We start from the raw sequence: 23,416 nt of genomic DNA, 5'->3' as shown, positions 1-23,416 counted from the left end.
TCTCTCTCTCTCTCTCTCTCTCTCTCTCTCTCTCTCTCTCTCTCTCTCTCTCTCTAATGATCGAACAAGTGACTGATCTAGGGAGATCTAGACGCCCACGACTACGGAGGACTATACAACATCGACAGAGGCTGCATCAGAGGATCTAGCTAGGTCACTTTGGCTCGACATGCACAACGTCCCCGGTCAGAGTACTGACCATGGAGGAGATCTACCTATCCAAACTAGCTCGTTTAGCCGTTTAGTCCACACCCACCAGTTAAGGATTCCATAATATTTTATTTTGTCATCTTCTTACTCAGACTTTGTATCAGATCCATCACATTGTAACTTTCTTGTCTCATGTCTCATAGGTCACTTTGGCCTTTTGAAGACGTTAATATAACATTTCATTTCATTTCTCTCTTTCATTTTTTTTTCTTTAGTTTTAATTTCCTAAGCATACATTAATTCTCTCTCTCTCTCTCTCTCTCTCTCTCTCTCTCTCTCTCTCTCTCTCTCTCTCTCTCTCTCTCTCTCTCTCTCTCTCTCTCTCCTACACACACACACACACCTCTCTCTCTCTCTTTCCTACACACACACACACGGCTCTCTCTCTCTCTCTATTTTCTACACACACCTCTCTCTCTCTCTCTCTTTCCTACACACACACACACACACACACAGCTCTCTCTCTCTCTCTCTCTCTCTCTCTCTCTCTCTCTCTCTCTCCCACACACACACACACACCGTCTCTCTCTCTCTCTCTCTCTCTCTCTCTCTCTCTCTCTCTTTCCTACACACACACACACACGATGTAGAGGTAGACAAAGAGAGAGAGAGAGAGAGAGAGAGCAAGAGAGAGGGGTTGGGGAGGGTGGAGATGGACATAATACCTGCGCAGCAGGTTTTGGCCAAGACCCGATCGCGAGCAGGCGAAAATGGCCCCTACGCGTGGGTTTCGCTTTTTTCCCCCAATTTTTTGGCGTTGATATACGCGTCGCTATACACGTCGCTATACGTGTGGAAAATAAAGCCTTTCCACACGTATATCGACGCACATTGCGACGCGTATAGCGACGCCCGCTAATGTCGTTGATATACGCGTGGAAAGGCATGGCCGTCGATATAGGCGCGTCGATATCTTCATTTAGTGTTGTAGTGCAAGCTTATAGCTTTAACACATCAAGATAATCAATAATTACAATTAAATCAAGTATTAAAATGATTATCATTATAAATTGTTATACATACAAGTGCTATAAGTTACATTTTTAAATGTCAGAACGATAATCACTTACAATACTTGATAATTATCGTATCTATGTAAAGTCCGAAAAAAAAGTTCTTACACTTTACCATAGATTTTTAACACTAGGTTGGTAATGGGACACTTTTATGTCCTGGAACATTTTTGTGTCCTGGTAAGTGACCATTTTCCTTGAATTATGTCAAGAGTTTCAAAATGGATTTTGAGGTGCTATCTGTCTAGAAAGTTGTCTCATGAGCTGAAAAAAACTCGACATTTTTTTGGAATATCAATTCCATCTTTAACCTTGTCCTTGCACAACATTTCACAACCTAAACTGTGTGAAAAAATGGGTCCTGTTTTTGGCTTTTTTCAACTTTTTGCAACTATACCACTCTAGAATTCATGTTTGTGAGGTCTATAATGCTAGAGAACTATCTTTAGTAGTCCTCAACATGTACTGATGCTTCTAGGGAGAAATAAATGTTAAAGTTGTAAGTTACGACCAAATTACAAAAATTGTTAAATCCTATTTTTTAGCCAATTTTAGCTCTTCTATGATTTTTTTGGTGGCTTTCATGATATCCAAATGCAGGTTTGATTTTCTATGTCGCATATTGTAACATAAAGCTAATATTCCTTGAGTTTTGGGGCACCTAATACCCTATTTTGCATAGTAGACAACGATGGTTGATTTTTTCAATTATAGAAGAAAACGAAACATTCTAGTACATCAAGTATAGCTTTTTCAATATTGTTAGTTTCTTGTGACAACTACATGCATTTTGTAGGTAGTAACAATATCTAGTCATAAGGATCAAATTTGCCTAGATATTGAATAGTTTCTATGGGATTATACAACTCATAATGTTGAACCCAGTTTTTTCATGTTTGCTATATTTAGCACTTCATCTGTCCCCAAGATTGCCCTTGGTAAGAGATGTATTATTATTTTGACATGCTCCGTGGCTCCTTATGAGCCTAAAGGACAATAGGGAACTAAGAAAACATGAATATATTATTTGTATTGAGCGTGGCTATAGAAACTTTGATGATAGGTTTGCACAATGGTTAAAATTCAACTTTTTTATACCTATTTCTTTTGGCAAAACAAAAAATAGTGAGTGAGAAGCAATCATATGTTCTGATCACCAACCCATTGAAGTTAACTAGGGAATTTATCTCAGGTCATATAAAAATCCCTAATCGTATTTTTATGCAACAAAACGTAAGAAATGACTGTTTTGATGAAAATGTATTGGTCCATCAACTTTGGAGGCTTGGTGTGACCAAAAGATGAGAAATTTTACAAGTTTCTTATTTTTTATATGTGTAGTAGGCCTTGAACTATAACCTCATGAAAGGATTTTACAAAATAAGTGGATCTACTATGGTTTTGGAGGTTTTTTTCAAAACCCTGAAAGGACACTTTTATGTCCTGTTAGGTTACCAACCTAGTGTTACGCGATTATCGATCTACAATGCGAGCATGTGTATGCTCTCACACAGTACGGTAGATTTTGCAGTCCAATATAAAGATAAGAGAATATCAATATTTTTGGACATGTTTTTCATAAATTTTTACTCTAGTGAGAGCATAGCAGTGTGAATAGCTCTACACAAAACATAAAAATATAATTTTGTTTCATTATATTCATTTTGAAGTGAGAGAAAATCTCTACACATCAAAATCAAACTTTAAATTACATAAAATTAATTTTTATGTAATTATATTTTTAGACTAATTATCTTATTTGAGAGTACACTCTACACACAACGATAATATTTTAATTTTTTTAATTAATCACTTTCGAGTGTCAATTAATTGAACAAATCGTTCTTATAATTACATTTTGTATCAGGTGAGAGATTAAACTCTTCACAAAATACAAACTTTCAACTATTTACTAATTTTTTCAAAACAAATTCATAAATTTGAATCACAAAACTTAAATTCCATTGAATTTTAATTTTAATTTAATTCAAATTGTTTTATTTTTTTACATATTACTCTTTTGATCGTTTGGTGAGAATACTCACATGGAAAACACTGACTGTGAAAGATGGTGTGAAGGCTGTCGCGTGTTGCTATATATACTAACATATTCGATTGTTATAATTTTAGATCGAAAATAATTCCTTCGAAAAGTTTTTCGATCGAAAAACCAAGAAGTTATATGTTTGGCCGTGTATGCTGATGTGGCACCGTATAATACGGTCGTATAATTTAAATAAACAAATAATACGCCCAATATTCGCGTATTATACATCTCTCGAATAACGAATAATGCAACTTAGTTTTAGAGGCCGTCGGGGTTCAGGGTTCGCTTTGCTCCCGTCAGCAGTTTCTTCTTTTCTTAGAGGGCACCGAATATGTTGGACGCAATGATCTTCATGGATTCTTGACCTGCACAATGGATTTACAAAATACCATCCAACTTTACAATGACACTTTTCATGACATCATAGAGTATATGTGTGCGCATATACTCATGTATGCTGTGAGCTTTGAAGACAACGCCATGATGTGGTTTCCATGTGATCTACTTCGCTACATCCACAAGGGCGACACTGCATTTTCAAAGAGACTAGCTCGCTTTGAGGCGATTGCAAAAGAGGCGAACCACTTCCGTCAAGTGACAAAGGAAGTTGCAGACTCCTTCAAAAAGCACAAAATTGGGTAATCTTTCTTGTCCAACATTGACACTCTCTTCTTCCTCATCAATGAGGAGCCCTCCTTGGAGGAGATGGAGATTTTTCATTTGGCAGTGGGTTGGGTGTTGGCGGATCATAAAGATCCTAAGGCCACGCGTATAGATGTCCAAAGTGAGTGAAGACTGCAAGCTGTCGAATATCCCCATGCTTAAAAGAAATAGTTGCAGTGAGAGAGTAGACTGCTGGCACCTCCGAGGTGCCCAACCCGGAGTGCCATGACCCTGCTACAATTCTCGAAGTGGAGATTAGCCATCTCAATAGCATAAATATAGAAGATGAGGAGTATTTATTCTTACATGATCTTGAAAATTCTTTTGGTGTCTGACTAGATGAGTGTGTTAGCCTTATATGCACCAAGATGGAGTTATCCCTTGATCCAGCACCAGAAGCTACATATGACAAGCTCCTTTCATTGGGGGACTGTGTTGTTGCTGACATTTCACTAGTGACAGCGGATATTCTCACTGAAGAGCAGAGTAAAGTCACAGAGGAGGAGTCTGTTGCCACACAAGCCAGGGTTGTTGCCAGCCAAACTCTTATCTGCCCCAATTTGCCTGGTTTGCAGAGCCCCGACAAGGTTGATGAGAGAAAATCCTCTATCAACCTTGAAGCCACACCAACTATGGATGATGAGGATAAGCAACAAGAGGTAATACTAAGCATCTTCTACATTGATTCAACCTTTCTACTTTGCTTTTAATTGGTTAATTGTAATTTTGCAGGATGTTTTGGACATGGACCTTTGGGCTAGCCGGAAGGGGGGAGAGCGCACGGTGTTTGGGCCTCAAATCAGCCCTAGTGCACTACATCGCAAACTACCAATGCAAGATGTGTGCATCATACAAAAGGATTTCTCCCTGAATGGCCATTTTGTTTTGTGGGTGCTTAAGGCCACAAGTAAACTCTTATGCTTAGCCACCATCCCTTGCAGACTTTTGACAATGCAAAGCTACATGGTGTAGCTTAGAGGACTCCGTGAAGCCTCATCTCCAAATGCCACATCGAATTGTTGGATAAAGGCCAAGACTTTGTTCTTAGCACCAAAGTTCCATCGTAGGTAAGGAAAGAGATGTTCTTTCCTCCCTCTTTGAACTTTTTGAGCTTGGAAGACCTCTTCCATGCGGCATAGGATTTCCTATGGCCTCTTCTTTTAGGTGGTTCAAGAGTTGCACCATCATTTTCTTCAGAAGAGGAATAATACGAGGAGGATGGAGAAGAGGGTGACCTCTTGCTCGCCTTTTTCTTCCCTTGTTTCTCCTTGTCTGTACCATCACTGTTTTGGTCAACTCAAAACCGTTATGAATCAACCCAAACCCTTTACACCAGAGATAAAACACATTATTTAGAATTTTTATCTCTTTGGTGTCATGTGAAAATCATGCACAAGCTAAGAGATATGGTCAAAAAACAACTTGTTGCCCACTGCACTTGGCCAAAATTTTGGACCCTAGGCTCCTTGGAGAACCACTATATAGATTCACCAGATAGGCAAACCCACTTAACCAATCGAAAAGCTTGACAAAACTTGATGATAAATGTATTTAGGTCTCCATTATCACCTTGGGTATGCGAGTTATTAATCATTCCATAACCGGTTTTACCTACGCGTGTAGGGGTGCTAGCAAGGGGGAGTACCATATGACATCATGAGTTAACCGAGATGAGTATGTACAATTTAAGGTTTATTTTGGTGATTTAATTTCAAGTATTAGATGTCCATAAACTCATGTGAGCGTATATGGTTAGTCAACCCGAACCGCATAGGCAGATATAAAGAAGGTGGCTTTCTTTTTGGGTTACCGTTTGTTGTGTGAGTATCATATGGGTAAAGTGATGTGATAGGGTGTTAGTCTATATTATGGATATGATCTTTATGCATTTGTTTGAGGTCAACCACTTTCATTTGCATGTTATGCATGCTCCGAAAAATGGAAAAAAGTTGTTTTTTGCATATGTGTGAAGTTATGGTTTATGGTTGACCTAAAGGTCGGAGCTATTTTGCATCATGTTTATGGTGATAGAATGTTATCATATAATGTATGGAACCTTATGGGTTGATGTGGATGCCTCATGTGAATGGGTATGATTTTGCTATCCACCTTTCTACGTCAAAAACTAGCCTTATGTGCTAGAGAGGTAAAGTACAGATATGATGCATCAACTTTGCCTGATTAGATGTCATCAAAATTGGATTTTTATATCATGTTTAGTTGCTGGTCAGACTTATTTTATGCATCAAGGCAACAATATCTTACATCAACTTGGCATTTTTTCAATTGATGCAACACTACTTTTTTAACTGACTCATATCCTACCACGCGTGCGTGCGTGCGTGAGAGAGAGAGAGAGAGAGAGAGAGAGAGAGAGAGAGAGAGAGAGAGAGCTACATTCAATATTACAAAAGAGTTCACATGTACTGTGTAACTTTAGAAAACATTAGATGATGAGAGGTTGTAGCACCCAAGGTGAGCATTGGCAACATCGTTTCTCCTTAAACTTGGTCGCATCCGAAAGGGGACAAGTGGGGGACACTTCTTGAGAGAAGTTTTCGATTGAAGTGGGAATCTGCCTTTGACTTCCATTGGCAAGGGGCATCATGCAAATATGTTGCATTCTTTTTTTCCTAAACACTTTCATTTTTGCATGGCATAGTGCAAAGCATGCAGAGACATTGGAAGCTAGAGATTCTGTTATTTATGGCAAATTCAAGTCCTCCTTCACCTTGGTATCCTCAAGTGCAACACGGCTCTAAAAGATCTATATTTAAAGTAGCTCTTGTTGCGTAATTTTACAAGAAATCTTTCTATGTTTAATGTTAAATAATTTTTCTCTTGAAAGGGCTCAGCAAGATATGCTCTAGGAACCTCTCTCTCTCTCTCTCTCTCTCTCTCTGTCTCTCTCTCTCTCTCTCTCTCTCTCTCTCTCTTGATGACTCTATGTCATTAAAACTTATGTTCTTCTTCTCCTCTTTGTGAGTATCGAGAGAGCCTAGAGGTCTTGAGTTCAACTCTCCTCTTCGGATAGATCTTGAAGGTTTCTTGGGATAGTTTCCTATGAAGTTAAAATCTTCTTCTTCTTCTCTCTCTAAGTGGCATTAAAAAACTACCCAAAATGATACGTGCCGACGAGCCTATTGTAAGACGTTTTTGAACCGCACTCTCTCTCTCTCTGACTCACATGCACACACACACACACACACACACACATTCCCTCCAATGTTTGGGAAAAATCATTTTTCCAAACATACAAAAATTCCTTTCTTGAATTTACCGAGAGAAAATTTTAGAAAAATAGGTTTATTTTTAGGGTTTCTTCACTAATTTTCTCTATTTTGGGGCGGAAGTTGTCCTTTTCCCCTTGCCTTCAACTGACATTTTTAAAATTGAAAACGGCACTATATTAGCTATTGGCTCAACACTTATTATATTCATTTGTTCATTAGATTCCTCCGAATCCCATCCCTCCCTTCACTTGGAGGCTTCCATTCCACTCTACAAAAGGGGCGCAATAGACTCGAATTCAGGTGTTGAATGTTAATGACCTCTGTTGAACCCTCATAACCACTTGCGGCAGCACATCATGTGATAGCTACGATGATTCGTAATATCTAAAAAAACTCTAGGAGTTGTGTGCCTGCCAAGTCCAAGCTCCAACGGATCTTCATAAGCAGTGCACCTCTCCTCGCGGGCAGCCCTCAACCTTGTCGACTCAGCTCACCCCTTACTGCTCGTTCTCTCGCTTCGCACGACATCTTAGACTCGTCGCATCTCACTTGATTCACATTTTTTTAACAATAAATTCCAGCCGGTACCCCCTACTAAGCTCATAGACATTTTTCCCGAACATTGATTCCCTCTATCTCTCTCCCACCACGGATCCTCATACTTAAAATACGGTCTCAAAGTTGATTTCCGCATCGGTCACGCTCTCTGCTCTCATGATTCTATCAAGCCTCAGCTTCATAAAAGTTATCCACAACTCATCTGTAGAAATGAGCTCCACTGCAGGCCTTTTCAACCGCTTAGTAATGTCAATAAATTTTTCCAAAAACTAGGGCTCAATCACAAGCCAGAAGCCCTGTTCATTTTTTACTTCACTCTCCAAAGAGTCGCAGTCTCTCTCTCTCTCTCATGAGCTCTTGAAAACGCTCCTCCTCATCTCTTTGCATCTCTTTGCATTTGCCACCAGAAAGTGGTACTTGCTTACCTTGGCAACATATACATTCTCTCCAAGCCTTCTCTATGGTATCCTATGTTGAAGCAACAGCTTGGATGGCGGGACGAGGCTCGATCTTTGGCAATTAAATCTCTCTCTCTCTCTCTCTCTCTCTCTCTCTCTCTCTCTCTCTCTCTCTCTCTCTCTCTATGTCTCTTTTGGGAAGGTTGATGCATTATGTATGCAAAGGGGCGGAGAGACAAAAGCTCAAAAGAGCAAGCTTGTTAGGTGCTAGCTGAGAGAAAGGGGACGCAGGCATTCGTGTTAACTAATTGGCTTGTTTAACACTAGACTGGTAACCTAACAGGACATAAAAGTGTCCTTTCAGGGTTTTGGGAAAAAATTCCAAAACCATAGTAGATCCACTCATTTTGAAAAATCCTTTCATGAGCTTATAGTTCAATAACTACTACATATGGAAAAAATGAGAAACTTGTAATTTTTTTCATCCCTTGGTCACTACCAGCCTCCAAAGTTGATGGACTAGTGCATTTTGCCCAAAACAACAATTTCTTACGGTTGATTGCATATAAATAAGAGTGGGGATTTTTGTAGGATATGAGATAAAATGCCCCGTTAACTTCAATGGGTTGGTGACCAAAACATATGGTTGCTTTTACCTCACTATTTTTTTTTTTTGGGCAAAAAAAATAGGTACAAAAAGTTGTATTTTTGTCATTCTGCGGACCTATCATCAAAGTTTCTATCATCACGCTCAATATAGATACTATATACATGTTTTCTTAGTTCCCTTTGGGCCTTTGGATTCAAAAGGAGTCATGGAGCATGTCAAAAGGATAATGGATCTCTTACAATTGGAACCTTGGGGGCAATGATAAAGTGCTAAATACAGCAAACATGAAAAAACTGGGTTTAGCATTATGACCTCTAGAAACCCATAGAAACTACTCAATATCTAGCCAAGTGTGTAGTCTATGATTAGATATGGTTAGTACCTACAAAATACACACAATTGGCCTAAGAAACTAGCAATATTGAGAAAGTTATACTTTCTACTCTAAAATGTATCGTATTCTTCAGCAGTCAAAAAACTCAACCATCATCATATACTATGCTATATAGCATATTAGGTCCCCCAAAACTCAAGGAAGATTATCTTTATGTTATATATTACACTTACACAATCAAAATTGAATTTGGATATCAAGAAAGCCCCAAAAAAATCATAAAAGTGCTAATTTTGGCCAAAAAAACAGGATTATGCAATTCTTGTAAATTGGTCATAACTTTCAATTTTAACACTTAGCTCTCCCTACAAGCATCAAAACATGTTGAGAACTATGAAGGCCTAACCTCTAGCCATCTAAACCTCACAAACATGAAGTTTAGAGTGGTATAGTTGCCAAAAATTGAAAAAAGGCTTACAACAGGACCCGTTTTTTCACACAGATTAGGTTCGAAAATGTTGTGCAAGAGTAAGGTTAATGGTGAGATCGATACTCCAAAAAAAATGCTAAGTTTTTTTCAGCTCATAAGGCAACTTTGTGGATATATAGCACCTAGAAATCCATTTTCATACTCTTCAAATAATTCAAGCAAAATGGTCACTTAACAGGACACAAAAGTGTCCAAGGACATAAAAGTGTCTTGTTACCATTCTAGTGTTAAGAGCTTAGATAGAGGGCTTCTTGATAAGGAAGTCGATAACCTGGACCGGCCTGTTGACATCAAAGCCCAGCATGTGGATGAAGGCTTTCCGGTATTCCTAAGCGCTCTCTGCAATTTTGCATAGCACCTCGGCGGCATCCTGCTGCAATTGAACATGGCCAACTTCCACATCACCCAGTATCGCTCGTCGTAGTAGCCACTACCATGGAAGTACTCTCGGTACACGCTCCCAATTTTGTTGAACTCAATGCATGGGGTCCAGCCTTGAATATGGACCATGAAGTCCACCTGCTTCGCAATCTGCTTGCTTGAAAAAGGCAGCAAGTAGGACAGAGTCTCGAACTTTTTATTGTCATACGGCTTCCACACAAGCATGGCGCTCACACGGCTGCCATTAGAGATGGCGAGCGGTTTGGGGATCTTGGGGGCAAAGAGGGTAGTGGCCTTGAGACCAGAGAAACTCTTTGACAAGCTCTCTACGGGAGCGCAACTAGGAGTGACACAACTATCGAGGAAGCGGCTATGGAGATGGCCATATTGGGTGCTGCATACAATCACTCTCCCTTTGCTCTACTAATTTGGAGCTCTTATCTCTCTCTCTTAGTGTGCGCACATGATGTGCATTCTCTCTTCTTTCCGTTTGTTTTTCACATGGACCCGCCACTAATTTATCTTCACTTTAAACAATTATCATTGCCAACGAGCGAAAACTTGTAGCTCTTCGGGGGTCACTCGTTAAGAACGCATGCGAGGAAAGGAGCTCTCAACCACTAGGAAGTAACTTAGGAAGCACAAGAAACCAGGTATCTCCCCCCCCCCCCCCCCCCCCCCCCCCCAAAACACACACATATAGAAGCATGCACACAGGAAGGAAGCACAAGGCTTTTGAGAATAATTTGTTTCTAGCAAACCAGAGAACTATCACAATCAAATACAAAAAGGAAGGCCTTACTTTTGAAAACAATGGTGCTTCTTCAAACCTTTGCTTTTTCATTCAATTTACTAAGAACTTCAATTTACACATAAATGTGTAAATGCTTTGGAAGATGGAATTGAACATTCCCTTTCTGTTAAACCTTAGCAAAACATTAGTACATTCACACACACTATCAAAAACATACACAGTCGTGTGCACACACATATAATCGAATAAGCATTTGATAAAAATTTCATATCAAAATTAATCAACATTTGCCGACGATTTTGTGGCTACACCAGGATGTTGACACCACGAGTCATTGTTACTGCGGGCTTGCGTAGAGCGAGGCAAGGGTGGAAGTCCACCTCCTCTCTATTAGTTGGGCAATTCACCAAACAACATTGCAAACACGCTTCCATGATGATCTTGAGGAGTATGTTCCTCTATCACAAGAGAACATCTCGCTTGATAATTTCTCTTTCATGGGGATGATGGACGAAGCAATGGCCACTCCTCCGAATTTAAGCGTCAAGGCTAACCTCTCCCAAGTTGAGGATGACCATCCATCTGACTCTATGCTTCAAGACAGTTTACTTGACAGTATACAGGAGGACATGTCTCCCAAGGGCACGTCTACACCATTTGGGAATGCTTCTACACATGTTGCAGACAACCAAGGAACCACAACAACTACGAAGGGCTCTAAGAGGCCAAGAGTAGCCGCTGTCCATTGGGATGACAAGAGTACACACACTCTTTTGCGAGTGCATGAAGAGACTTGGACACACATCAAGAAAGGGAACTTCTGCTCCAAAGATTGGGAGGACCTTACCTTTGCACTAAACAGGGATGTCAACGGAAACTACAATCCAGAGCATGCCCGGAATCGCATTGACATTTTGAAAAAAACGCACAAGAAAGAGCTTAACAAGCAGAATTCCTCTAGTACATCTCCTACTTCTTGGCCGCTCTTCAATATGTGTGATGCGCTATGGGGAAGGACTTCAAAAGCGATTGGGATTGCGGATGCCTTTGATAGTGACAGTCGTGGGGCTACATCCACAATTACACCCATGGACACTCCGATTGATGGTGAGAACCAAGAAGGTGGAGCCTCATCTCAAAATCCGCAAGTGGATCCCTCATCTGCTGAAGTAGATATTTGCTGAGTGTATGGGAAGAAAGCAAAAACGAGCAAGTCTGCCCTTGGGACATTCACAAAGACAATGGGTACTCAATTGCAAGGGCTCTCAAAAGCGTTTACAAGGGCCGAAGAGAATAAGCTACCTGCATTTTGCGAGATTGAGATTACTTGCATGGAGCATGATCTCAAGATGCAACAAAACTATCTAAATATGCAATATGAGATTGCTAAACTCATAGCCAAGAGGCAGGAGTAGTAAGTTGATAATCTTTATAAAATTTTGTTTATGTTTTTAGTTTGTTTTTTGAGAAGTGTTTAACAAGCATATGTTGTGTTTTTTTCAGGTTTTCTGCATTTCTTCTTGTCGGGTCCATTAACGCGGTTGCTCCACTCTCTCTTCAAGTAAGCCCCTTGACCCTTCTTGCAGTCTTATTGCTGCCGAACTTGTGAGTGTTAACGCATCAAGATGTCTATACGCTTATCCAAAAAATGTAGGATGGAGGATTGGGAAATGATGATGATCATGCTCTCTACCTTGTGCGATGCGGAAGGGCCACATGGTTCTTTCACCTCGCACTCACCTCACAATGTTTACGCACCATCTTTGTTTCAAGAGAGCAGTCATTCCATAATTTTGATGGCGGTTTCTTTTGTGTGTTGTGGAATGTTTGCTACGATAGAGCCCATTGCATGGCGTTACACATGCAGATATTGGTGGACCTTCCCCCGCCAAATGACCTTCTACGAGCATGTGCACAAAGTCCTTTGGTCAAAGGCTCGATTGGAGTTCCAACATCGCTTCTATTTTGCTTACAGGATGTCATACGAGTCCTTCCATGCATTGTTAGGTGTGGCTGCACCGCTACCACCTTCAGAGTGCACTGTAGGGTATGTCAAACTACCCATAAAGTCTAAGAAATCTCTTGCTTGTGTTTTATGGTGGCTAGCTCAAGGCCACTCCTTGTGAACCATGGCAAAGCTGGATGGTGTAGGAGAGAGCACACTAAGGAAATATATCAAAATTATTTGTCGAATTTTGAGTAGTGAATCCTATCATCAAAGGTATGGTATCTCTATCCCTTGCGGAGATCATCTCACCAAGATAATACAGGACTTCAAAAGCATTACATGGCTTCCACAGATTGCAGGTGCTATTGGCGGGAGCCACATCCATCTACAGTGAAAGCCTGCCAAGGATCATTATCCTTCCCAGTATATTAGTCGACATGGTTTTCCAAGCATCCTTTTGCAACGTGTGGTGGACTCGAATAAGTTGTTTTGGTGTGCAGTCTGCAAGGCAGCAGGTGGAGTGCATGATTCTACTCATTTCAAGGAAATCATGCTATACGGCAAATTGAAGCGTGTTGATGCGCTTGATGATCCTCACATATTGTTGCAAGGTGAAGTAATTCGTCCATATCTTCTAGGAGATTCCGCATACAAAGCAAAGACATTCGTAGTGAAACCTTTTTGCATTGAGTTCTACCAAACATCGAGTGAACTTATCCGAGCAAACTCAAAACCGAGCAAAGTTATTAATTGAGTTTCTCAAGTTTTTGTCTCCTCAAGATTGATAAGGTGGTATAGAAATCTTGATATAGAAAGGGAGAAAGGCCAATTTCTCAATTTCTCTCTCTCTCTCTCTCTCAAAAAAAAAAAAAAAAGAGAAACAATATCACTATCACCGGGACACTAAGCAATATGTTTTCAACAGATACAAAATGTCTTTACAACAAAATGTCCAACCTGGAGAATCTCCATGAAAAAGTCTTTGCACTTTGAGAGACAGAGCTAACTAGATATACTTCGATCTCTGTCTTATCTTTCTTCGCTTTTTCTTCAACTTGCGCATTCTCCGCTTCATAGAATTCTCTCTCTCTCTCTAGAAAAACTCTCTAAAAGAGTCCGTGCCGGCATGAACTCTTTCCAAGAGCTTTTTTTAGAAAGAGCTCTTTGAGTTTTCCGAGTTCTCTGAGCCAGTTCACATGAAGGCTCATTTCCCAATCGGTTGCCAATCAGAGGAGAAATTGAGAAAAAAAGGGTGCAACTAGTTGCGACCCTACGCCTCCTAGACACGCGGTGGAGAAGATTGGGAATCGAAGACCATGACAAGTAAATTAACACTCACGATGTACTTTTTTAGGTTCTCACAGATTGAGACACTATATTTTCTTAATTAGACAACTGCTCATAGTTATCAGAAAAAATAATACGATCCGGTTGCCGGTTGCGCACAAACAGGCAACCAATGAAGTATGTGAACTGGCTCTCTCTCTCTCTCTCTCTCTCTCTCTCTCTCTCTCTCTCTCACACACACACACACACACACACACATTTCTTGTTGCTCACCAACTTTATAGTCATTGCGCTCTTTTGCGTTATGCCTAATGCAAGTAGAGCAGTGAGCGACGATGTATGCACTAAGATGGTGCCAGTGATTATAAACATGTGAATTGGCCCTTTCTCTCTCTCTATCTCTATTAAAAAAACTCTCTGAAGGAGATGCACTCCTCTCTCTCTCTCGTATTGCTATATGAAAAGACAAGTAGCAAAAGTTGAAAAAGCAGTGTTCATCATCTAACAATCCCATGCCTTATCCTTCATAAAAAATTAGTCACCATTGCATGTGCATTACTGGCTATAGACTACACGTCTTTCCAGGATATAGTATAGCCGTCTTTTGTAACCATGTGAAGCAAAACCTTATTTTATGCTCCATGCGAAACTCTTCCACAGTTCATGTCGAGTCTCGACCGGCTGGCAGCATGAAACTTTCCTTCCACATAACCGAGTCAAAGAGGGTCAGGCAACAGCAACATCGCAAACTACCTAGGCAGAGGTAACTAGCTCGAGCCTAGCAATTAACAGCAAAATCAGACTTGATGAAAACGCGTAGTAGCTTGTAGAGCACTACAATAAAAGCTCCTCCCAAATTTTTCAATCCAGCTGCAATTCTCCTGTACAAGTTTAGGAAATCTTTCGTATATTTCAGCAAAATCAAGAGAATCCCCTGACTCCTTGCCAGTAATCAGAAGGTTTTCTGTGTGTAAAACTACCTACGTTCTGAAGTGCATAGGTACAAAGAGACACCAGCCCCTTCACATCTTTCCCAGATAATAAATCAAAAGAGCCTAGTCGTGTTTACACTATCACTCAATCCTCAACCATTAAAACTTTATGATATATTGTAAACACATTCGTCAATCTGTTAGACCAATCACCAAATTAGCTTCATGTAGGCAACCAGCAAGAGCGCCACGTGATACTCAGTATTTGTCATTGTTGAAGTCTTGATTACTCGAGCCCGTGCTTCCAGAATCATTGTCGCCATCACCTCCAAATGTGTTGTCACTGCCTCCAGAACCCCCTCCACTACCTGCAAATCCACCACCACTACCCCTACCACCTCCAAAACCACCCCCAGCACCTCCAAACCCACCACTTCCAAAGCCACCACCACTTCTAGAAGGGCTACTCGATGCATAATCAACTCTAATTCCACGCCCATCAACAACCTTCCCATCCATTCCTTGAAGAGCAGCTTCAACATCAGCTTCTGATCCAAAATTCTTAAACCCGAAACCTCTAGATCTTCCAGTTTCTCGATCTGGATTCTGTTATAATTCTCACATCTTGAATATCGCCGTGTGCTGCAAAGGCTTGTCGTAGGGAATCTTCCTGTGTATTGAATGAGAGGCATGCACTGCCTGCGTTCTCCCGTGTCAGCAGTTGCGCCATCCTCGTCATTTTCCTCATCATCTCTGCTCTCTCTCTCTCTCTCTCTCTCTCTCTCCCCCTCTCCCCTTCTCCTCCTCTCCTCTCCTCTCCTCTCCTCCTCCTCCTCTTCCTCTTCCTCTTCTCGTCTCTCTCTCTCTCTCTCTCTTTCTCTCTCTCTCTCTCTCTCTCTCTCTCTCTCTATATATATATATAAAAGAAACTCTCTGAAGGAGCCCGGGCCGGCGCGGGCTGCTTCAGAGAGTTGTTTTTTTATAGAGAGAGAGAGAGAGAGAGAGAGAGAGGAGTGCATGGGAGAGAAACATAGCGTGCGCGATCGCTCTAAATCCTTTGTCTGCAACGTCAGAGGTGAAAAATGGCGATGAACGTCAATATTCAGACACTACGACATTAAAATACTCTTCTTCTTCTCCATATATAAATGAAGGAGTCCGCGCCGCAGCGGGCTCATTCAGGGAGTTTTTTTTATATATATAAAGAGAGAGAGAGAGAGAGAGAGAGAGAGAGAGGAGTGCATGAGAGTAACTGGCGGCACTTATGGCATTGAGATGTGCTTGGGTGTGTGCAAGGAGGGCAATGGAGGCAGATGGAGCACCTGTGGGACGCATACTGGTGTTTGAACTTTGAGACTCTTAGAGAGAGAGAGAGAGAGAGAGAGAGAGAGAGAGGCACACACATAGCTGAGATGACGCTAGGTCGCCAAGGAGGCTAATTGAGGAGCACACATAACTGAGATGACGCTAGGCCGCCAAGGAGGCTAACACTACATGCACAACGTTTTGAGCCGATATTGCATACAGTACAATGTGTGAGAAAATGCGTTCGTGCTGCTGCACAAAATGCTTCTTTGTGAGAAAGCCAATGTTTGCTTCATTAATTTAAGCTTGAGATAACGGCTGTGAGTGTGTGGTTGATTAAAAAACCCTTTCCGGGCAAACTCTTCCAGAGAGTTTTCTTTAGAGAGAGAAAAGCTCAATGAGAGAGAGAGAGAGAGAGACTTCAACTTCATTCTATAAGCGCAATCCTTGCTTTCATGCAATGACTTCGCATTTACCTCGGCCTCCTTCATGTCGGCAATACCCGCGTGACGTCATCACCGCTCTGGCCCTTGCCCATGAAGCCCTCGTTAAATAAGGGTCCCCTCTTGCCACTCGCCCTGAAAATTCAAAAAGAGGATTTTGGAAATTCTCAGAGTGAGTCAACGTCGACGCGGGCTCATTTATCTGGTCACTGATGAAAATGAGTAAATTGACCTTCTTGCCTTAATTAGTCCGACTTCAGCATGCTTCTAGCCCAACCTCATCGTTACATGCAGTGGCGAAGAGAAGGCATCAATGGTGGAGGTTTAATCTACCATTGATCAAACCTGGCCTTGCAAAAATATTAGGGCTCTTCTTGCATCAAGAATGCCCTTCAACCCCTGGACGTCCCGCCTTGAGGCACTTTGCCTTAACCATCTAGGCTAGCAGGCATCACTATGCATGATGCAAGGTTGTATGTATAAAAGTCTTTAAAAGTCTTGCCTCCCCTATTGCGGCGATCCACCGTCCCGGAGCCCGCCCCTCTTGCAGATTGAGGTGCAGTTGTTGATCTCTTTACTCTGCCGTGTATCACAACACACAAGTCTTGCCCAACCAAATCCATGAATAGGAACATTCATATTAGCCGTTCCTAGCCAACACTGTTGTATCAAATTTGTTTGTTGTATTAGCCAACAATCCAATCACCCCTTGGAGGGGGTACCCTATGGGTTGCTCTGGCAGGTGCACACTGGGATTTCACTTTGTTCAGATTTTGCAAGATAGAGAAAAACCTAATAGAGGTGGGACAACTCCACAAGGTAGTGGAGAGGTTGCAGCAGGAGGACAATGGACATGTTAAAGAAAGATGCAAGAGTGGAGCCTACTTATTGCATATAATGGGGTCACAATATTCTAAGAGTCTCACGTGAGGGAGGGGAAGATGTTGAAGCCCTCTGAGCATGGCAGATTATCCTACGGTCAAGAAGGTAGAGATGCTGACGATGGTGAATCTGTTGATCAAATTACCGTGGATGCTACTGCATCCAACTCATTGAACCTTTTGATCACACACACTGCATGTGTGCTTGTGTCACTACTGGTGGAGGGCCTCTTCGTTCGCTTTTGTAGAAAATCAAAACCTTCCTTTGGCATTCACAACAAATGTGGCACTCTTCTATTTCTTCAAGTTGGGCCATTGACGACTAAGTGTATTGGCAGATGAAACGATGAGGCAATCACCTTGCGCAAGTTTTTATGGTTTAAGTTCTATATGTATCTTGTTGGGTTTTGCTCGTTTTTATGATTGCTCGGAAAGGTTTGCTCGGAGTTTGAAATTCCTCTTTCTCATTAAGGCGGGTCAATTCATCAAAGAAAAGAGAGAGTTTGATAGATTACTCTCAAAAGGTAGGGTGAAGGTTCAAAATTCTTTTGGTCTCTTGTGTTAGGTAAAGGTGGTGTGCCTCACCGTGCTTTGCTTGTGTATGCCGAAAAGTGTCCGGCCACCCACATTTATCTCCTTATTCTTTATACATACAAAGAATAAGGAGCTCTCACTCACATTCTCACATGGTGCTCACACAGTGAGATTTGGGAGCTCCACCCACATCCTGTGTCCTGCTCTCTTTCTCCCTCTCTCTCCTTCTCACTCTCCGCACATGCAGTGCATCCGCGCACTCACAATTGGTATTAGAGCCAGGTTGATCGCGGAGAGCACAACGGCTTTGAGAGCTTCGAGGCGATAACTCACTTGCTCTCGTGGAGAGACTAAGCAAGCTTGGAGGCTTTGTGAGAATGCAATGGAACCTTGTGAGCTCAATCGAGATTGATGTATGCTCTTGTGGAAGCTCAGAAAGGAGTGTGGAAGATTGTGTGTAAGTGTAGGTGCTGCCCTAAAAATTGTGTGCACAGCAGCACTATTTTCAGATTCGTTTTTCTCCTTGTAGAATGCAGATATGAGAATTCTATCCAACGTGCCCATTTGTTTTGACGTGGTCTACAACTTTGCAGAAGAAATGTTTTGCAAATTCCTCACCGTTTTGCTGATATTCAGCTCAGACTGACTGTATACAAAAATTGCAGGTTTTTTGTTTTCGCATAGTGTGCGAGTTTGATGCACTTTTGGAAGTATGGCAAGTGCTCGAAGTTAGGTGCATCAATTCTGAGCTAAAGATGCAATTTCAGCTTGTGCATAGCTTGTGGTTTGAGGGTTTTTTGGTAGATTTGGGCAACGAAGTATGTTCTTAGGAGGGTTCTTTTATGAAGTGTGCATTTGATTACTATTTCTATTTTTTATAGGTGTTCCTATGAGGGAGTGCGGTCATGGAGGATTCTGCTGCGTTTTCTGCTAGAGGACATTATGATGGGCATCTACCATATTGAGATTATTGTATTTTGTATTCAATGTTTGATTCACATTATTTTATTATCATCATGGATATTTATGGCAATTTGTATCAATTATTTAGCATGCAATTGACGGTTATTTTTGGTGCGTCACACATACTTTCATGTTGTATTGTGACGCGGTATTTTTTTTCAACATAATTCTTTTACTATGGTAATTGAAATTACTTATTTGTAGGGACAAATGTGTCTGGATATGTTATGTTGATTTTGTGTGGAATTCTTCAGACAATATTGTATTTTGAGTTGATCAGACCGTATAAATCTATATGCATGTGCGCGAAACACAAATGGATGAAAATCGTTTGTAGTTCGAACAAATAGTAAGCATTTGCGTGAACCTTAGTTTTTAATCGAAAAATTCACAACACTTTTTGAGCAAATGGGTGTGCACATGTGCACGCTACATCTCTCTCTCTCTCTCTCTCTCTCTCTCTCTCTCTCTCTCTCTCTCTCTCTCTCTCTCTCTCTCTCTCTCTCTCTCTCTCTCTCTCTCTCTCTAAAAGCGGCATCGAATGTAGTTTCTAAATGTCACTTTTAGGTAAGGCTGAGAGTTGCAGCTAAAAATTTTTCTTTTCCCTTGTGCCTGGTCTGTAGTAGGACTGATTGCAAGCGAGCTCATCACCGCCTCTCTCTCTCTCTCTCTCTCTCTCTCTCTCTCTCTCTCTCTCTCTCTCTCTCTCTCTCTCTCTCTCTCTCTCTCTCTCTCTCTCTCTCTCAAAGTGATGTTCAAAAACTGCCCAAAATAGTGCACGTCAACGGACACTGCTTTGGGCAATTTTTAAATGTCTCTTTTAAAGAGAGAGAGAGAGAGAGAGAGAGAGAGAGAGAGAGAGAGAGAGAGAGAGAGAGAGGAGGGGAGAGAGGGAGACGGTGCGTGCTTTTATAGAGTGAGTGAGTGAGTGAGAGAGTGAGAGAGAGAGAGAGAGAGAGAGAGAGAGAGAGAGAGAGAGAGAGAGAGAGAGAGAGAGAGAGAAGAAGAAGAAGAAGAAGAAGAAGAAGAAGAAGAGATTTAACATCGTAGGAAACTACTTCAAGAGACCTCAAAGATCTAGCCAACTAGGAGAGTTGAATTCAAGACCTATTATTCAAGAGGGAAATGGCATAAACAATCTACCACACTTGGGTGTGTGTGTGTGTGTGTGTGTGTGTGTGTGTGTGTGTGTGTGTGTGTGTGTGTGTGTGTGTGTGTGTGTGTGTGTGTGAGAGAGAGAGAGAGAGAGAGAGAGAGAGAGAGAGAGAGAACAAGCAAGCAATGGAGCTGATGATAAGCAACACAAGTAAATTGGAGTGTCAATGCACAAGTTGCAAGTGGCAAGCTAGCTACTAAGATCATGCATGCTACAAGTTGTTGTACAATCTCAAGAAGCAAATGGTGGGGGAGCGGGCTCTCTTGCATAAGCGGGCTGCCAAGCCCAACCATTTAGGTGCCAGTTCATTTGTAATCTTAATAGCCAATCATGGGACTTGCTGCAAGCCGACTTGTGAGTGCATCGAGAAGAACACTTTGAAGCAAGGCACGAGGTTGGGGACCAGGGCCATGAGTGCATCCTCTCATGAATTTCCTATTGAGAATACCCCTCCACCCTCTAATGCCTACATATTTTGGGATGTTGCTGCTCAATATTCAGCATTGTTTCATTTCATATTATCATGATAGTATCTTATCTCTTGCTATAGACTAAATCATGAAATTATAAGTTTCTCTTACATGCACATGCAAGAAGCCAAAAGAGGGACTTTAATGTCCTGGTAACAATTCCAAGAGACTTGAAAAATCTATCTGACAAGTTTGGAAAAGAATAATGAGAAGAAGAAGACGAACAAGGGAGAAGCCACTCATACATGTAGTCGTAGAAAAAGTAATTGGTGGTGCTATATTGTGAGCTTTACTATGGGACTTGGGTGCATTGACATGCTCCTCCTAATTGGTTGCATAATAGCTATTCTAACAACCCTTTACCATCCTAATGAGATGTCTGATCTTCCAATCATGCCACTTTGAAATTGATTTTTTTTTATTAAGAGCATCGACTTACTGACATTGGGCTATTTACAGTGCAGACACAAGGAATCCACCCTCCAAGGGCAAGCCCCTTCCTTCAAAAGGAATCAGCCTATACTCCTAGCCGCAAGCCTTCATTAAAAGGCCCAAACTTTTTTGGCTAGGTTAGAAGCATGGCTACCTCCAAACATACTAACCAAGGTCATGGGCTATGTAGGCTAGCCCTACATTTTTTATCCAAAAATTGAGCAAGTTTGCACTCTTTTTATGGGGGGATTAAAGTACTCTATCATGATGGTCCGTGGATTCAAAAAGCTTTACCTATACTAAATCTAGGCCAAAGAATTTACTAGCATATTACACTTTGTGGTTAAATAAATACTAATAGATTTGTCACATTTGGAGATTCCCATTATTGGAGCTTTACTGCTAATTGTGCAATGTAGGCATATCATATATACTAAATAATCATCATTATTTTTGGCCCTTTGGATAGTTTGAATATTTTGGAATTTAAATCAAGCTTGATACCAGCTGAGAGAGAGAGAGAGAGAGAGAGAGAGAGAGAGAGAGAGAGAGAGAGAGTTCTATTATCATCCTCGAAGGTCAAATATGCCCTATGGGACCAAATGAACATGTCACGTGGTGGGAGTGGATGTCGTAAGTGACTCTCGATGCTCAAAAATGGCCAAAACGAGCATCACAATAGAGAGTCCACATCGTGATTGGGAGAGGAAGGTATATAGCTGGTATGTAGTGAGAGCTCGTGGCTGAATAAATGGGGAAAAGAGGACCTAATGTGGTCAAAAGCTGAGAACTCAAGTAGTGTGTGGTACTCACTCTCTCGCACTTGAAGAGGGCATAAGGTGCAAAGTTGATTGAGACTCCTCGCCAGTGCCCCAACGTCCGATCTTGCAGCATAAAGAATGGGAGTTGTCGCTACTCAACGAGATGGGCTCAAGGATGTAGGGATGGGTTCGGTTACCTTGTTTGGAGAAGAAGAGAGATTTGTAGTTTCGGGCAATGTGTGTGGTGTAATGGTTGACGCGAGAACCTCTGGATTTCTCCCAAGCCATGATACATTGGCGTTGTAGGAAGGCCTCATTAACTTGGGAGTCGATCAATGCATCCTTGACCAAGTGACATGAATCCCATCTTCCAAACTATTTCTTGATGTCAAGCATCCACCCCGAACTTAGTATTTTGCTCTTGCATGTCGTTTGGACCTTTTGACTTGCTTCATATGCGATTCTAGGAAGTTGATACAAAGGGCTAGGTTGTGTCTTAAGCATGTACTCCACACCCCTTTGCATGCCCAAGACCTCATTGGAAAGCGATCCGGAGTTAAGAAGTAAGATCATGTAGGGTGTTTGTGTCTTGATTTGGAGAAAGCTGGTGAGAAAACACTTTTGGACATTCTCAAACTCTTTCCAAGTAGACTTCCCGATGCTACCACCCCACACCTCCAATCCATAGAGAAGCACTGGTGTCACCAATGTGTCAAAGAGGTACTTTTTGAGAGCCCAACACTTGATCTCTGCGGCATTGCACATGTTCTCAAATGAATAATAAGCCCTCCTTCCGGCTTCCAAGTGACGGATTGCGCAATCCTGATTGGATCGAACCTCAAGGCCAAGGTACTCGCAGGTCTCTACCACGTCAACTTGCTCCTTGTTGTATACAGTGAATGTATTTTCATCATTGAGGGTCTTTACAAGCATAACCTTGGTTTTGGATCCATTCATGATGATCAACCCGCTATGTAGGCAAAAGTGTTCCAAGACACTCATAAGCTTTTGTGCATCTTCTAAGGTATGTGCCAAGAGCACTACATCATCGGGATAAAGCAAAAGCATGATCACCGTATTTCCGATGTTAACCTCTTCTATGCCTGCTTGTTGCATAAAATCAAGAACCATGCATTCCAATTCATGAATGAGTAGCCCAAAGAGAGTTGCGGAAAGTGGGCATCCTTGTTTGACACCAATAATGCTTGCAAAAATTTTGAAAGTCTATCTCCTATACGTAGTCGACATATCACTTTTTGGTTGATGCGAAAGACTACATGCATAAATTCTCTCGGCAGTTGAAGGCTTTGCATACGTCTCCAAAGATCTCCTCGTGGTACCATGTCAAAAGCTTTCTTGAAATCCACAAAGCAACTAAACAACTTTTTTTCCTTTCAATCGAGACGATTCCATAAGAACTTGAAGAGTGACAAGGTGATCAATAGTGCTATGATGCTTTCAAAAACCTGATTGGCCAAGTGCACGTTTGCCATTCTTTTCAGTCCATTTTCTTATCTTCATCTCCATGATATATCAAAATAACTTTGCCATCAAAGAACCAACCATTATAGTGCGATAATTGTGCACATTGTTGACATCTCCTCCTTTGCGCA

At 41.4% G+C, this 23,416-nt stretch overlaps 2 pseudogenes; both read right to left on the bottom strand.

Moving 5' to 3' along the window:
• Positions 1–9,791: 9,791 nt before the first annotated feature.
• On the bottom strand, positions 9,792–10,323 carry LOC147429449 (ribulose bisphosphate carboxylase small subunit, chloroplastic 5 pseudogene; annotated as a pseudogene).
• Positions 10,324–14,768: 4,445 nt separating this feature from the next.
• Positions 14,769–15,638, bottom strand: LOC147429448 (uncharacterized; annotated as a pseudogene).
• Positions 15,639–23,416: the final 7,778 nt, after the last annotated feature.

Source organism: Adiantum capillus-veneris, chromosome 22 (assembly GCF_014529385.1).
Source record: "Adiantum capillus-veneris isolate H3 chromosome 22, ASM1452938v2, whole genome shotgun sequence".
NCBI classification, from domain to species: Eukaryota; Viridiplantae; Streptophyta; class Polypodiopsida; order Polypodiales; family Pteridaceae; genus Adiantum; species Adiantum capillus-veneris.
The sequence above is the reverse complement of the archived record's forward strand: the minus strand, read 5'-3'. Positions and strand labels throughout refer to the sequence as shown.